This window comes from Tachyglossus aculeatus, chromosome 14 (genome assembly GCF_015852505.1).
Source record: "Tachyglossus aculeatus isolate mTacAcu1 chromosome 14, mTacAcu1.pri, whole genome shotgun sequence".
NCBI lineage: Eukaryota > Metazoa > Chordata > Mammalia > Monotremata > Tachyglossidae > Tachyglossus > Tachyglossus aculeatus.
The window spans coordinates 10,916,569-10,932,668 of record NC_052079.1 but is presented as its reverse complement, the minus strand read 5'-3'; positions in this window follow the sequence as shown (position 1 = coordinate 10,932,668).

The following is a 16,100-nucleotide window of genomic DNA, read 5'->3' as shown; positions in this document are numbered from 1 at the left end:
TGTAAAATGAATCTTAATTATCTGTTCTTCTTCCTGCTTAGACTCTGAGCACCTTATGGGACAGGGATTATGTCCGACCTGATTATGCCGCATTTACCCCAGCTCTTGGAACATTGCTTGGCAGACACTTAACAAGTACTATTAATGTTATTAATATTAATAATCAATGGTATTTATTGAGTACTTACTGTGTGCAGAGCACTGTACTAACTACTGGGAGGGTACAATACAGCAGAGCTTGTAAACATGTTCTCTACCCATCAAGAAAGGTAAACTATTGAAAACATTCAAAGTCCTCCAGGGAAAAAGGCCCAAAGGCAAACCTACTCTATAAAGGAGAGCATTGCTTTAATTAGGTGACCACCACCTGAATAACCAGACTCTGAAGAGGATTACAGAAGTTGAAGAATACAAAGAAGGCAGCACTTTACTTGGCCTAGGGTTTTTCAGGGTTGGCAGCCTCAGGCTTGTCAGTCTACAGCCCTGGTATTTCTAACAGTAATAATAATTATAACTGGAGTATTTGTTAAATACTTACTGTGTGCCAATCGGGCTAATCACTGGGGTAGATGCAAGATAATGGGGTCTTGAATTTAACTCTGACCCTGGCTACCACAGCCCCAGTACTTATAGGCTTAAGAACCATGGCCCCAGAAAGTTAACTGCTGTTAGCTCCGTGTGGGCAGGGAATGTATCTGTTATCTCTGTTGTACGGTATTTTTCCAAGTGCTTAGTACAGTGCTCTGCATATAGTAAGCACTCAATAAACACAACTGATAATTGATGATTACGATGTTGATGCTATTTTCATGAATGCCTGCAAGTCTTTTGCTAAAATTCAGGACCTAGCTAAGGGCACAATTGAAGTGAGCCAATTCTTGGAGTAGATTCTAGGGTGGCAGCAATTGACCTCCACTGTTTTGGGGGGCAGTGTCAAATCTGTGGGGAGAGAAAAGGAGTGGGGAGAAAAGGGAATAAAATTGTTAAGGGGAGAGAGAAGAGAAGGAAGAAAATGGTAAGAATTTCTGCCTTTCTTTTGTAAGGTAAAGGTTTCTTAAGTATTTTCCTCCCAGATCTTCCTCAGGGGGTGGTTTGGTGGGAAAAATTCCAGAAAAAGGAATTATGGAAAGGTATGGCTCTCTCCCATGCTTGAGTTCACCCGCACCTGGAGACAATAGAGGCCAGGCTGTGGGCAATGAACTGTCAAGGATCTGTGTTGACTGTTGACATTTATCAAGCATCTCCTGTGAGCTTTTCAACTCAATAACAAAGGCACAGGAATACCATTCCAGGACATTCTTACAAAAAAAAAGGGGAAAAAAAACTCTGCTTATACATCCAATCAGGAGCAATTATTGGCTCAACAGTTCTGTCAAATTGTTCATTCTTTCTGGCCAACCACTTAGCTGCCCTTGTTGAGGAGTCTCATTCTCTAGCTAAAGAAGCAAAATAAGATGACTAAGGATTTTGTTAGTTACAGAGACTGGATTTCAATGACTAGCGCCCAGGAATCTTGTTGTGACTAACAAATAAATACAAAAAGCTTAGTTGTTTTCATCCTTTTTGCCTTTTACTTTTCTGGCTTTCCCTCTAGGTTGTTTCTGGATGGGAAAACCAAATAAAAGCAACATTCCAATCTCCCAAACTGAATCTGGGCGAGTGGCTATTTGCAGGTTCAGTTAAGGAATTCATGCTGTCATCTCAAAGATTGACTGTTTTTACACCCAATGAGTTTCTTCAAAGGTTTCTCTCTTTTTGTTTTCAATACCAGACAGAAAGGTTTACAAATACATGATTTAAGTACCCTTCAAAACACTTGAAATTAAAAAAATGATGCAGATTTAAAAGAAAGGACATACTATTTTTTTGGAGAAAATAATTGCTAGCTTTGAAATTTCTGTTATGAAGATGAATTGTTTTAGCCTTGAATTTTGGAGAAATGAAAATGAATAGCTTGCCCACCCCTAGCCATCACAGTAGGGATCCCATTACTGTGGAGATCATTTCAGGCTAAGGCGACTTCTTATATGTGTTTCTTTCCTTAAAAATATAATAAGAAACAAGTTTGGAATTACTTAAATTGTGAATCTAGTGTGTTGTGACAGTGCTATGAAGCTGATTTTTAAAGGATGTATTTTTATTAAATTATCTGACCTTGCTATAATAATTCTTCACACTTGAAATGTGAGAACCAGAGCCTGAACTCTGAATGGAGGAGAATGCAAGATCAGAGTTTCCTTTATGGTTCCATCATGAAAGAACCATAAAGTGAAAACAGTCACCAATTTCATATATGTTTCTGGAAGGGGATGATATACAATGACTTCACTCGGTAGCTAGCTAAGTACAGTTATTTTTGGAAAAACAAAAGGGCAAAAGCTTTTGAAGCAATTGTTTCATAGATAAAAATAACATATGAGAAGCTTTCCTGAATGAACAATTATATGAAATGGAAAGAAAGGAAATAAAGAGGCTCAGGAGCTTTATATACCATTTTTCTGCATTCTATGTCTATGTCTGTAATATTTCTAAGCTAATGCTGCACTGTTAAAGGTATCGCTGATTTATCTTTACAGCAAATCTGATTTGCTGTTTCAACCATTGCAAGACACTTGATGGAGGTATCAGAAGATAGTACCTGATGGAGAAAAACAGGTGTGTGAGCACATCTTCGGAGAAGTTATCAAGATGAAATAGAAATCATTGTTTAGGCTGAATTTTTGCTGAACAACTTGTTCAGAGACCCATCCTAGCTCCACAGTATGGAGCCCTTTCATTCGTATTTTTCACACCTAGCCGTGCTGAAGTTTTCTTATGCTTTAGGCAGAATGCTGGGGAACAACACTGCTTATTTTAGTTAACACCACTTTGATTTCCTGGGCCTCCGTCTTCCTAACACAGAAGAGTACCCATGCCTTCAACATCCTCCCTCCCCAACCATTCATTTTCTGTATTCATTTTGAAATACATAGCATCAAGATCTCCACGTACAGGAGGAAAGGGAATACTTAAAGGCAAAATTCAGGTCTCGCAAATGAAAGCTCATTCATCACAGGCTTCGCTCTCTGTCCAGTGCTTGCAATTCTCTAGAGCAGAGTATTGAGGCTACATCTTGGTAAAACATGTATGCCATTTATGTCAATTGCTATAACTGCTTCATTTGGGATGTCACCACAGTACTAGTGGGAGGAGGGTCAGTACTTTAGTCTTATTAACTTGATAGGGAGCTATTTCTAAAATCTGGACCCCAAACTGGACTTCTATCAAATCATCTGGTAAAAAGTCACAATCTCAGTAAATTTAATGCATCTCCTAGTAAAAAGTGGGTACAGTTTTCTAAAAAAACAACAACCCCCAAAAAACAGGAATAAGCCTCTCCATCCTGACAGCAGCAATTTCTGGATCTTTGGAACAGAACTGCCTGTTTGTGACTTTGAGTGTGGGGCAAGAAGTGAGCAGGGATTTTGGAGGATATGAGAACTATTAGTAGACAGAGCTAATAGGCCAAAAATTCATCATTTTGAGTCATTTCAACTCTGACTGGATAAGCTCAGATCCTTTCATAGATGTGGGATGATCAAGTCGAGGAGTCTATCTAAAAAAGCTATGGGGGAAATCACTCCCACTGTCCCATGTAGAATGGTCACCTAAAATTTAGAATAATAATAGTACTCATAAATCATTTATTGAGCAACCCCAACTTGATGAAATGTACTGTACTAAGCACGTTGGAAATTCAAAGCAAAGAAGTGACAGGTTGCCTTCCCTTGAGGGGCTTACATTTTAATGTGGAGATAGAAATTATTTTTTATACAAACAGACCTTGGTCAAGTCACTTAACTTCTCTGTACCTCAGTTTTATCATGTGTAAAATGGAGATTCAAAACCTGTTCTCCCTCCAATCATTGATTGATATGAACATAATGTGTGAGACAGTAAATGCTGCACCTTTGAATGTATCCATTGGACATCTGGCATCTGTGAAGGAGGATCAGTAGGTGAGTTAGAGCTGTCAGAAAAACTGGGACATTAACAAGAGTGACACTGATATTATCACAGATCCCTGCCTTCTTACTCTGTCAGTCAGAACTGACATTCTGGAAACAGTTAGACTATATGATTAACTTTGGGTGCAAAAAAAAATTATTTGTTAACCAAAATAGTTATGAACTATTTATAAAACTCTTGCAGGAAATGGGGTTATGAAATATTCTGGGGCAAGTTTTAACCAGGAGAATTCAATTTTGTGTTAGTGATGCTATCAATGTCAAAAGATAGTGAACGTCATATTCATTTCCTTTTATCCATATTTCTTGCACATTGAATCCACAAGACACTGAACAAAATCCAGAATTGAACAATGTTTGTTCCATAGCTTTAAATCAAATACATATTCCTCATATTTATTTCAAACCCTCCCATTCAATAGTCTGCATCCAAGATGGGATTTTTTTTCTGTGTTTTTGGCTCTAGAAAACAAGGGTCACGGTCACCTTTAAATTATGAGCTAAGAAATTATTGCAATATACTTTCATCTGTCTGCTTCTAGAAGGCATTCTCCAATTTATTTCCTCCACCTCTAGTTATGCTATCTCAACAGTCACCTTAGCACTTATGCTTTATCCATTTATCCACTCCATTTATTTTTAAAAATCTAGTCATTCATTTCCTTTTTCCATACCAATAATGTTTTTAATGGTTACTGTGTTATTGCTCCTGCTCCACAAAATGGAAACCATTTATATCTGCTTTTTTCTACCACTAAATCGCAAGCTCCTTGAGGTCAGGAGCCATTCCTTTTATTTTTGAACTCTCACAAGGTCCACATACAGTACTGTGCACAAAGAAGGCACTCAATTCATTTTGTCGAATAAGTGAATAGTGACTATATTGAATGTTTAAATGCATATTGAACATATTATTGAAAATTCAGACACATCTCACTCATTGAGGAAAAGCACCCGTATAGCTCTATTCCTTAAACTAAGAACTACACTCTGAACAAATCCTACTCATTCTGAAACTGATAGAAAGCAGAGTGGATTCCCCCAGAAACCCAATTGGATCTATTTATGAGAATCCATATGGAAGGTCATGATGTTTTTACAATTGCCCAAATATTTACACATATAGCTAAAGAATTCCTTTGATTCTTCTTACTCAGAGCTGTCTACTTGCCTTTTTACTGGCTCAGGCAAATAAAAATTGTATGTGTGTGTATGTACATGTTTTTGAAAGTGTTCATGCATATGGGTCTGTATGCCTGAATGTGGATGGCATGTGTGTCTTCTGAGGCAAATGTGAATCTGGGTGATAGTCTCTGAGGATCCGGTTCTCAGGGCCTCTAAAGGATAAATGACTGTCTGTGAAGAAGGATATGTGGGGAGGATGAGGGACATTGATGGAAGTGATGCCAGCGGTAGGGAAAGCAGTGTAGCATTGGGTAAAGCAAATGAAAATCTCTGTGATTTGGGAAAATTTAAAGTGTAAATCAATGGAATTTATTGAGTGTTCAGAGTACTATTTTATCAGTACTGACATCATTTGCGAATTGGTCCTAGTGACCTAGTGATAGTGTCAAGATGGAACGTGTTGAATACCCTGAACAATTTGAATATATTTGTTATGTACAATTTTTTATTTTGTTATTCAGAAGCCCTAGTTTTTGGGTGGTCATCTGAAATCTAGGGATATCTGGGTTTCAGAAATAATCAGTGCAATTGAGTGGGTGGGTCATTTTTTGTCAAAATTCTTGACATTCTTTGGAGCACAGAGAACTTTAGAAAAGTGAAGCTCAGAATTAGGAGATCACTCCAATCTTCTGTGGCAAATAAGGGTGCAGGTGAGAGGAAGGAGAACTGAATTTGGAACTGTTATTTTAAATTACTGAAGTGCTTGTGAAAGGGACCACATCAACAGCTCTGGTGTGTGAAACCTCTGTTTACCCGGCAAGAAGACTTTCTGAAAGAATAACCACCCCATGAGTCTTTCCACAGGAAGCCAAGAAATCATGACAAAACATGCCTCAATCCTCTATCTAACCTTCAGCTAAATCAGCTGGCTAGGTGTGCAACCATGTCCCCAAGCCTATCCTGGGCATATGTGCACCTGAGGGGCTCACAACATTTTGTTTGAACTGAGAGCTAAATGAGAATTGTGCTTATCGGGGCCATTTCCTGTTCAGAACCCATGCTAAACATTTCCGGAGCCTTGGGGATTTGAGGAACAAAATGTTGGTCAATTTCTAATGGACACTCACTAAGTCTTTGCCTTGATTTTTGGAAAATATGCTAGGTATCTTTAAAGAGTTCATAGTTTCAAAACTGCTGGAGTCTGGTCATTTCCCATGAGACACATCTCTAACTTATTTTTTAACATTTTGATGACTCTTTCTTTAGTTTTGCATCCCCGTTTCTCCTGCTTTTTGTCCATTTGATAAGACATTAGTGGAAACATCCCAGTTGTTCTATTCTGAAACCAAGTCATATTAGGGTACTTCAATACAGATATTTAAGAAAGTCAGAAAGTGCGGTTAAGTAAATACATCAGCAGCTTGTTAAAAAAAGAGTTCCTCAAAACATTTGAAACCTGTACTATTCAGATGACATATTACTAAATGCCTTTCTGAAAGAAAGTGGTCTGTATTTCAAAGGTAGCATACACAACGTGCAATTTGGTAGTTGCCATAGTAACTATATATATTTTTTTATTGAACAGAAGAATAAATAGAGGTACATACTCTTTGTGATTTATTGAGCCAGTAATTTACAGCTGTTCTGAAGGGAGAATACCTTTTCCCCCCAAAATTCAACTTCAAGCAAATTTTTTTTTCACTATCTAGTGAACACAAATGCGCCTTTTTCCTGTCTTTTTTTGTATACCCAACTGCTTTGGGAAACACTGGAAATCCTTTCTTAGCAAACTGGGGAAGGAAAGGGTTAAGCAGGGCAAAGAATTATTGAAATCCATTTCTCTTTCTTGATTTATGGCATTTGTTAAGCACTTACTGCGTGTTAAACACTGTTCTAAGCTCTGGGGTAGATACAGGTTTATCAGATTGGACAGAGTCCCTGTTCCACATGGAGATCATAGTCTAAGTAGGAGGGAGTAGGAATTAATCCCCATTTTACATTGAGGAAACTGAGGCACAGAGAAGTGAAGTGATTTGCCTAAAGTCATAGAGCAAGCAGTTGGCAGAGTCAGGATTGGAACTCAGGTCCTCTGATTCCCAGGCCTGTGTTCTTTCCACTAAGCCACACTACTTCTCTTCTACAGAAGGGAACTGATTGCAGGCATATCTTGGGATGTGTTGGCAATTCAGGGTTAAGTTGCCATTTCCCCTTCAGGCTTTTCACACCCAAGTGACTGGGTGATAGTCCTTCAAAACCAGAACACACTGCAAGCTAACCTCTGAAGGGGAAGTTGAAAGGGGGAAAGGAAAAGACTTCAGGTCCCAACTCTAACCTTAACCCTTAGAAGCAGCGAGGCTCAATGGAAAGAGCACGGGCTTTGGAGTCAGAGGTCATGGGTTTAAATCCTGACTCTGCCACTTGTCAGCTGTGTGACTTTGGGCAAATCACTTAACTTCTCTGTGCCTCAGTTACCTCATCTGTAAAATGGGGATTAAGACTGTGAGCCCCACGTGGGACAACCTGATTGCACTGTAACCTTCCTGGCACTTAGAACAGTGCTTTGCACATAGTAAGTGCTTAATAAATTCCATTATTAATTAATTAATTCCAATAGGAAGAATGGAGCCCCAGCACCATAGTAAGTGCTTAATAAATGCTATCATTAGCTTAATATATGTTATCATTACTATTAACCCCCAAGTCAAGCTGTGTGCCTAAGAGAAGCGTCCAACCCCCTCCCTCCAGAGTCATCCACCAACCCTGCCCCACTACACTATAGTTCCTATGTTCCAGCCCCCCATTTCCACCATGAAAATAGCAGATTTAAATGCTTATCAGTCCAATCCAAAAGAAACTCTCACGTTCCTTACTCCAATTCAAAACAGGAGGGATGAAGTGGCAACCACTCTCAGGTAGAATGAAAATATGTGATAATAATAACTGGTATTTGTTAAGCGCTTACTATGTTCCAGGCATTGTACCAAGCCCTGGGGTGGATACAAGAAAATCGGGTTGGATACAATCCCTATTCTAAATGGGGCTCACTGTCTTAATCCCCATTTTAAAGCTGAGGTAATCGAAGCCCAGAGAAGTTAAGTGACTTGCCTAAGGTCACACAGCAGACGAGTGGCAGAGCGGAATTAGAATCCAGGTCCTTCTGACTCCCAGTCCTGCATTCTCTCCACTAAGCCAGGCTGACTCTGAAGACTCACTGGAATGTCATCATCACCATCGCTATCATCATCACTACCATCATCTGCCTCTTCATTCTCACCTTCCTCTCCCTCATCATCAACAACATGTGCTGACAGCCTTCTGCGGGCGCAGCACTGCACTCAATTGCTCAGACTCTTAAGAGTCACTCTGAAGAAAGTCAGAGCCAATCCCTGGTCTTGCAGAGTTTACAGTGTAGGATAACAAACAGATATGAATTGATGACTAGACAGTAGTTCAAGGAACGTGATGAATTAAATTTTCCAAAGTATAACAATCAAACATCAGAGCTAGCCCTTTTCCTTCTCTGGTTCCATTCCCAGTTCAGTAACACATAGTAGTCCTAAGCAGCTAAAGAGGCTTACCACTCTTGCAAGGGCAAGTAGAGGAGAAAGATGCTTGAAAACTCAGTGGTCTGACACATCTGGGATGGGGGCTGACACCAAGGATCTCATATTTATTGCACACTTACTGTGTGCAGAGCACTGTACTAAGTGCTTGGGAGAGTTTCCTTTCTAAAGTCTTAATTTTGACACTAGCTGCATATCAGTGTGTCTCACCACGTATTTTGATTACCTGAGGTCTGGAGCCTTGAACAAACAAAATCCTTTCCCAGACCATGTCTCCCTAAAAATGATGCATCTGTTTGAATTGAGTCTTGGGAAGCTGAATTGGGGTTTTGTGCTGTTTTCATGGTATCTATTAAGCACTTACTATGTGCCAAGCATTGTATTTATCACTGGGTTAGATACAAGCTAATCAGGTTGGACACAGTCCATGTCTCACAAGGGGCTCGCAGTCCTAATTCCTATTTTACAGATGAGGTAACTGAGGTACAGAGAAGTTAAGTGACTTGCCCAAGGTCACACAGACAATGAGTGGCAGGGGTGGGATTAGAACCCAAATCCTTCTGTCTCCCAGGCCCATGCTCGATCCACTAGGCCATGCTGCTTCTGTTTCTAAGTTGTTACTAAGTAGCTCTGTATGTTATCCATTCCTGCTTCTAATATTTTTACCTCTAAGCAGTCTTCTTCCAAACATCTCATGTGTGTGAATCAATAGCAAACCAGGCAGTAAACACTTATCTGTGCAGCCTGCTGCTTTTCAACTTCTTATTTCTTTTTTTCTTTGCTTTCACCACTCAGTTCTTCCCACCGTCTCTTCTCTTTTTTGACTGCCTTTTTCACTTTTCCCCCTCAGAATGGTCATTCTTTCTCTTTCCTCATTTCCCAGGTCTATTTTGCACTTGATTTCTCTCTTTTCTCCTATCACAAATTTGTCTTGCTTATGTATTCTTTTCTCTGTGTTTTTCATTCTCCTTTGTTCCCTTTTATTTCCTTCTCTCACTTTCCTCCCACTTTCTTGTTTCATTGACACTCTCTTCCTCGGGCATGGAGCTGAAATGCTACAGGTCAAGACCTTGTAACAAGAGAGAAAGAGAAAACCCTAGAGAAGTCATTTTTCTTCTGAGTCAGCATTCCTTGAAATAACAGCATCACTTTTTCTCCAATAAAAAAATCCATTCTTCCTCCCCGAAGATGCCTTCTTGACCCTTCTCCCCTCACACCTTTCTGTTCTGTAGGTTTCCCATAAATTCTTGGTTTGGCAACTTCCATTTTGAGACACTCCTGAACCTCTATTTTCTGCTTCAGATTCTTCATGCCATCTTATCACCTCAAAGTACTGGCTCTCGTGTGAAAGAACTCTCCCTCATCTGGGAGTAGATTTCATACACAGATGAGGGCAGCAAAATGTACCTGAGGAAAATCATGTTGCTGTTAAGGCACAATATCTAGAAATGAGTTGAAAAGAAATACTGTTCAATAATCTGAAATCTTTTAACCATTTGGTTTCTGGGTATGTCTGAGAAATGTCCCCAGAAACTCACTCTGACATTCTGGATCAAGGCAACCTAATGGAATGAAAGGGGTTTGCTGTATCAGTTTCTGTGCTCAGCACCAGGGCCTGAATGGGCCCATGTTTCCCATGGACAGAGGAATTCCGAGATCATGGATAAGAAGAGAGGCAGGCAAGTGGTCCATAACAGATAGTCCCAGGAGCAGGTCCTTCAGGGATCTCAGCATTTCTTGACTTTGTCCCCTGCCAACACATAATCAGGTGAATAATTCTCACCCTGGCCTTGGACTGTGGCCACTTGGGCAAATGTCCTCATTAGCACCTGTGCCAAAGGGGTTGAGCTCTCAGCTGCTATAAAGCCAGAAAACTGTTGGCTTTTGGGTGGTTTAAAAGATTTCTGGAATCGGTGTCACTGTTGAATTGAGAATCTGCAGACATGAATATAATAAAGTGCTTTTCATCTTTACTTCTTCTCTAAGGAATGCATTCTTTCATGAAGTGAGGCGCATAGCCTAGTAGAAAGACCACCGAACTGGGAGACAGAAATAGTCTTACTGGGTGATCTTGGGCCTCAGTTTCCCCTCATCTGTTAGTACAGTGCTCTGCACACAGTAAGCACTCAATAAATACGACTGAATGAATGATTTCCTTATCTCTTAGGCTGTGATCCTCATAAAAGCCAAGGACCCATGTCTCATTTGATTATCCTGTATTCATTTTAGCATTGAGCACAGCACATTGACACATAGTAAGTGCTTAATAGAGCCTATAATTATTATTAATATTCAGATCACTCTACTGGGCACTTAATGAGACATGTAGGAGAAGTAAAACAAAATCACTACCCCTAAGAAATTCATTATCTAGTGGTGAAGACAAGACGACATAAATAGAGACTCCATAAATATTAAACATAACTGGAAAAGAAATCAACCGATGACTGAGGGAAGATGTTGGGATTAATAAGGGAAGACCATACAGTGGAAGTGGATTTGTAGAAGGCCTCTGAAGGAGGGCAGACCAGAGGAAAATTCTATAAACAGCACTTCATGTAAGGTAAATAGCAGCTTCTATTGTACCAGTGTTCAACATCCTGAATTCCTCACCATCTCCTGGAGGAAAGGTGAAAGGTTTTGTGTTTTTTTATGGTACTTATTAAGCCCTTACTATATGCCAAGCACTATTCTGTAGGGTGGGGTTTTGCTTTCACTTGCAAGCTGGGTTTCAGATGACTTTCCTCCAACAGGATGGTGTGGGTCCATCAGAGGTCGAAGGTTAAGTCCGTGGCCATTATGACTGAGCCACTCCACTGGCCATGAGAAAAAAATTTTCCAGGCACAAAATATGGTTTAGTGTCAGGAAGGGTGATGCTTTCTCTCTGATAAAGGTTGCCATTTCAGCACTCACAGGTTTTCTTAGAGAAAATGCTGACAACTGTTCACAGCAGGCAGAGTCTGACTCGGGGATTGATTTTTCACAATCTGAATTGATCCTCTTGTTGATGATCTTAAAACATCCTGCTGTCCTGGACTTTTCAACTCCGGTCACAGAAGAGCAACAAGAATACTTTACACCCACACCAGTCATCGACTAATATCTTCTATAATCTTAGAACTGCTTCCATGTTCCTGTCACTAACAAATCACCAGGATTTGGGCAAAGCAGCAGACTCTCGGTGCTCTACTCTTTAGCCAGGAGTCAATGTAAGCCCAAAATGCCTCCTCTAGGCTCATGTAGTCAACATAAAAACATGTATCCAATGTTGAAATAAGGATTCAGTTACTTTGGACTGAATCCGTGTAATTTTGTGATATTAATAGACATCAGAGGCTGTGAAAGAAGCCTTCTAGAGACCACCCCCTCTAGACTAAGCTCGCTGTGGACAGGGAATGTGTCTGTTTATTGTTATATTGTACTCTCCCAAGTGCTTAGTACAGTGCTCTGCATACAGTAAGTGCTCAGTAGGTATGACTGGATGAATGAAGGAAGGAAGGAAGGAAGGAAAGAAAGAAAATACAAGAATCAGGAGTCTTGACTCTGTCTCCAATTTGTCACGTTCCCTTTCTCACTTCTTACTTGCCCATTCATACTAACTACCTGGCTGCCACCACAGGAGGAACTGCCTGGAGCTGTTTGCAACAAAAGGAGAAGAGCAGGAAAAGAAACAAGGGAAAAAAGGGAAAGGTAAAGAGAAAGATTCCATTCCATTTTTCAGCAAAGGTCCTTGGATAGGGCAGAATCCAAATGATTAAGAATAGGGGAAGAAATTGCAAGTCCAGAGGGAAATAACAACACGTTTAAGAGACTCTGGGTAAATTCATGAATAACTAGGTTGTAAGCTCCTTGAGGGTAAATATTGTGCCTACAAACTCTATTGTATTATATTCTACCAAGAGCTTAGTACAGTGCCCTGCACACAGTAAGTACTCAATAAATAGCATTGACTGATTGATTGAAGAGTTTCTTAATCGGGATTGCTCGAAGAACAGCTAGGCATGTAGAGGGAAAGGATAAGAATGTTTATTGGTCTGATTCTAAAAAAGTGGATGGATATCCAGGAGGGCAGCTTTACATGGTTCTTTCAGCAATCCTGTTGCCACTGTTGTAGACAGAATACTAAATTTAATGCATCACTGGTCTCACCCTGTTTGGTCCAATGTCCTTAGATATTCATGGTGTTTATTCTGTTATACTCCCTCCCTCAGCGTGGGGATCTCATCTGCTCCCTTGGCTTCAGCTATCTCCTGGGTGTGAATGACTCTCAAATTTACCTCACTAGCATTGATCTGTATGTTCTTTGCAATCTCACATTTTCTCCAAGATCTCTGCCTGGATCTACCACCAACATCTCAAGTTCAATATGTCTAAAACTGAACACCTCATCTTCATCTTCCCCATCAAATCGTCTCCTCCACCTCACTTACTCATCACAGCTGACAGCACTACCATCTTCCCCTCCCTGCCTCTCAAGCCCCCATGCTGCCATTTTCCTTGTTTTACCCCTCTTTCAAGTTCCCTTCTTCAAATAAATCCATAGCACATTCACAAATACCATCTATTTGGGGGCATCACAAGATCCTTGGAAACAGTGAGGGAAAGGCCTCACCTCAGTTCAAAGATAAAGATGTTTCTATCAGTGGACACTGAGGAGGAGAGAGGCAATGATTTGTCCAAGATCAAACAGTCAGTAGCTCTGCTGGTTCTGGATTCCAGTGTTCTGTCTAACAGGCCTCCTGGTTTTCCTAGACTCTCTGAAAGACAATTCTAATCAGTGGGCACAGAATCATTTGTCTCGGACCCTGTCTAGCTTAAATGAAATAGAAAGCCTGCTGGCAAGGAAAGAGCTATTTGACACCAAAACATGGGTGTTGAACAGACACTGTGGAAAGAAATGCTTCTTCTCAAAGAGGATCTGATGCAATACTTCTGCATCATGATTGACTCAAATGTCTCCCTGTTAGAAATGTTGTCCTCAGCAATGAATGTCCTTGGTTTCACTGTTTTTAAAGGCAAACCTGTAAAATATTTCTTTAGTATAATGGTTTTATGTTGTTTCATTTTATTTTTTAAAATGAATTTGTCCTGAAATGGTAAAAAAAATTGGAAACAGCTGTGTGCAACACTACATTCTCTTCCATTTATAGCTTTGTCGACCAATATAAACTTCATCATTTCAGTGGCATTTCTCCCCCACATCCAGATGTTATGGATTTCTCAATAATCCTCAGCAAAATTGCCAAAACCAACAAGAAGTTTTAACATGTAAATTCAACATATTGTTTCATGCTCATCAGCCCTGTCCTCATCAGATTTCAGATGCTCTGCAGTTGACACAGCTTCAAGCAAGGGACTCTGAGTCATCATCTTATTGTGGGATGAGATCTTTTTAAATGTGTGGGGTGTTTTTTTTGTCTGATTCATGAACTGCTTTTTGAAATTCTAAAAATGGTTCATGAATTGCTTTGGAGCTAGCAAAAATTAATAATAATGAGCCCATTTGCAGTACACTGAAATGAACTGATTATCATTGCAAGCTGTACTAATTTTGATTCCTGATGGCAGATAGGGTGGCATGAAGGTCCTTGGGCTCTCAACAGAGCTGATTTCATTGTATGAGAGAGAAAATATTTTAGTGACCTTCCTCAGTGGCTTCCTCCTCATTAGGAACATGGAAAATTCAGGAATCAGGTTATTATCATATTAGATCAGAACAATAATCTTCTTTGCTCAATGCTGTTTAGCAGTTGTGTTTCATTTTAAACAGAAAATGCAGGCATGAAGAGTGAAATTATTTGCTGATAAAGAACAGCAAGGGGCTCAAACAGCAAGGGGATCATGTCATGAAGAAGCAGCATGGCTCAGTGGAAAGAGCACGGGCTTTGGAGTCAGAGGTCATGGGTTCAAATCCCAGCTCCGCCAATTGTCAGCTGTGTGACTTTGGGCAAGTCACTTCACTTCTCTGTGCCTCAGTTACCTCATCTGTAAAATGGGGATTAAGACTGTGAGCCCCCCATGGGACAACCTGATCACCTTGTAACCTCCCCAGTGCTTAGAACAGTGCTTTGCCATTATAAATAAAATAAATAAACAGTCCTGATAACCCTGACCTATTAACCAAACTAGAGTCTGATGCTGCCCTTGTTGTTGGATTAGAGGCTTCTCATACAGTTGAAGCCATATGATTGCCTTTTGGTTTCATATTACTTCAACTCTAGATAACAGAAGGGGAAGATGTATGTTACCATAAAGAGTGAGTTATTTGTTCATACTTCATGGAAAAATATACATGCAGGGACATGGAATAATGGTTAAGAGAACTTTTGATTCCTTTATATTTTCATATAGACCTTCACTATCCCTGAAGTATCCCCAAAACTTTGGATCATTTTAGAAAATATATGTGACTTTTTATAGGCATTCTAAATATTCACACTTGAATGTACATTTTTATTTTTCTAGTTCATGAGAAAGCAATAGATACATTCACACCCTCCCTCTCTCTCTCTCTCTCTCTCTCACACACACACACACACACACACACACACACACACACACAGATAGATGATTGCTTTCTCATGAGCTGGGGAAACCAGTGATACCCTTTTTCCTTTAGTTTTAGAAAAACACATATCTTATCCCCATGTTTCATGTTACCAAATCTGTTGGGTGAATATTTGAAAGCAATACTCTGTGAAAAGGAAATTATTTTACTGGACAAAGTTTGACCTCATATAGCTGAGCACACAATAGGATGAAATTACTTGAATCTAAAGTTGGATTAGCATGTCCATAATGCTCCAAATAATGAAATCATCTTAATACTTAGAAAAATTATATGTATCCTTTGACATGCCATGGACTAAGGGAAATTTAAGAAAGCTTCTCCCTCAAACTATCCTTTACAAAATTAACTTGGGTTCGGTGGAGATCCCTTTCAATATTGGAAGGTTTCCATTTAATGATGCATTCAGAATGCTGGCCCCTCCTCCTGTAACACAAATATTCACTGAGGTGCATTGTTCTCTGTGGAGTTGTGTTTAGATGATTTATTCTTTTAGAACCAAAGCCAACAAATACACAGTTGCTCCAGGAGTTTCAAAATTTCAACTGTTCACTTACCATGCTATAAGATAGCCATGATTTAGTCAAAGCTTTTTAATTTTTATAAATGATCAGTGGCATGGAAATGCTCAATTATCACAGGAAGAAAAACAAGAACAACAGTATAAGCAGGGAAATGGAACACTGTCAAAAACAGAGCTGAATGGAAAGGAGAGAGGGAAGATTTTGGAATGGCAATGGCACCATTATTGATGATGGGAAAAAATAGATGGAAGAGTCTAAGTTTAGGCAAAGACATTCAACTCTTTCATATTTTTTCTAGTTGTTGTCTACAGA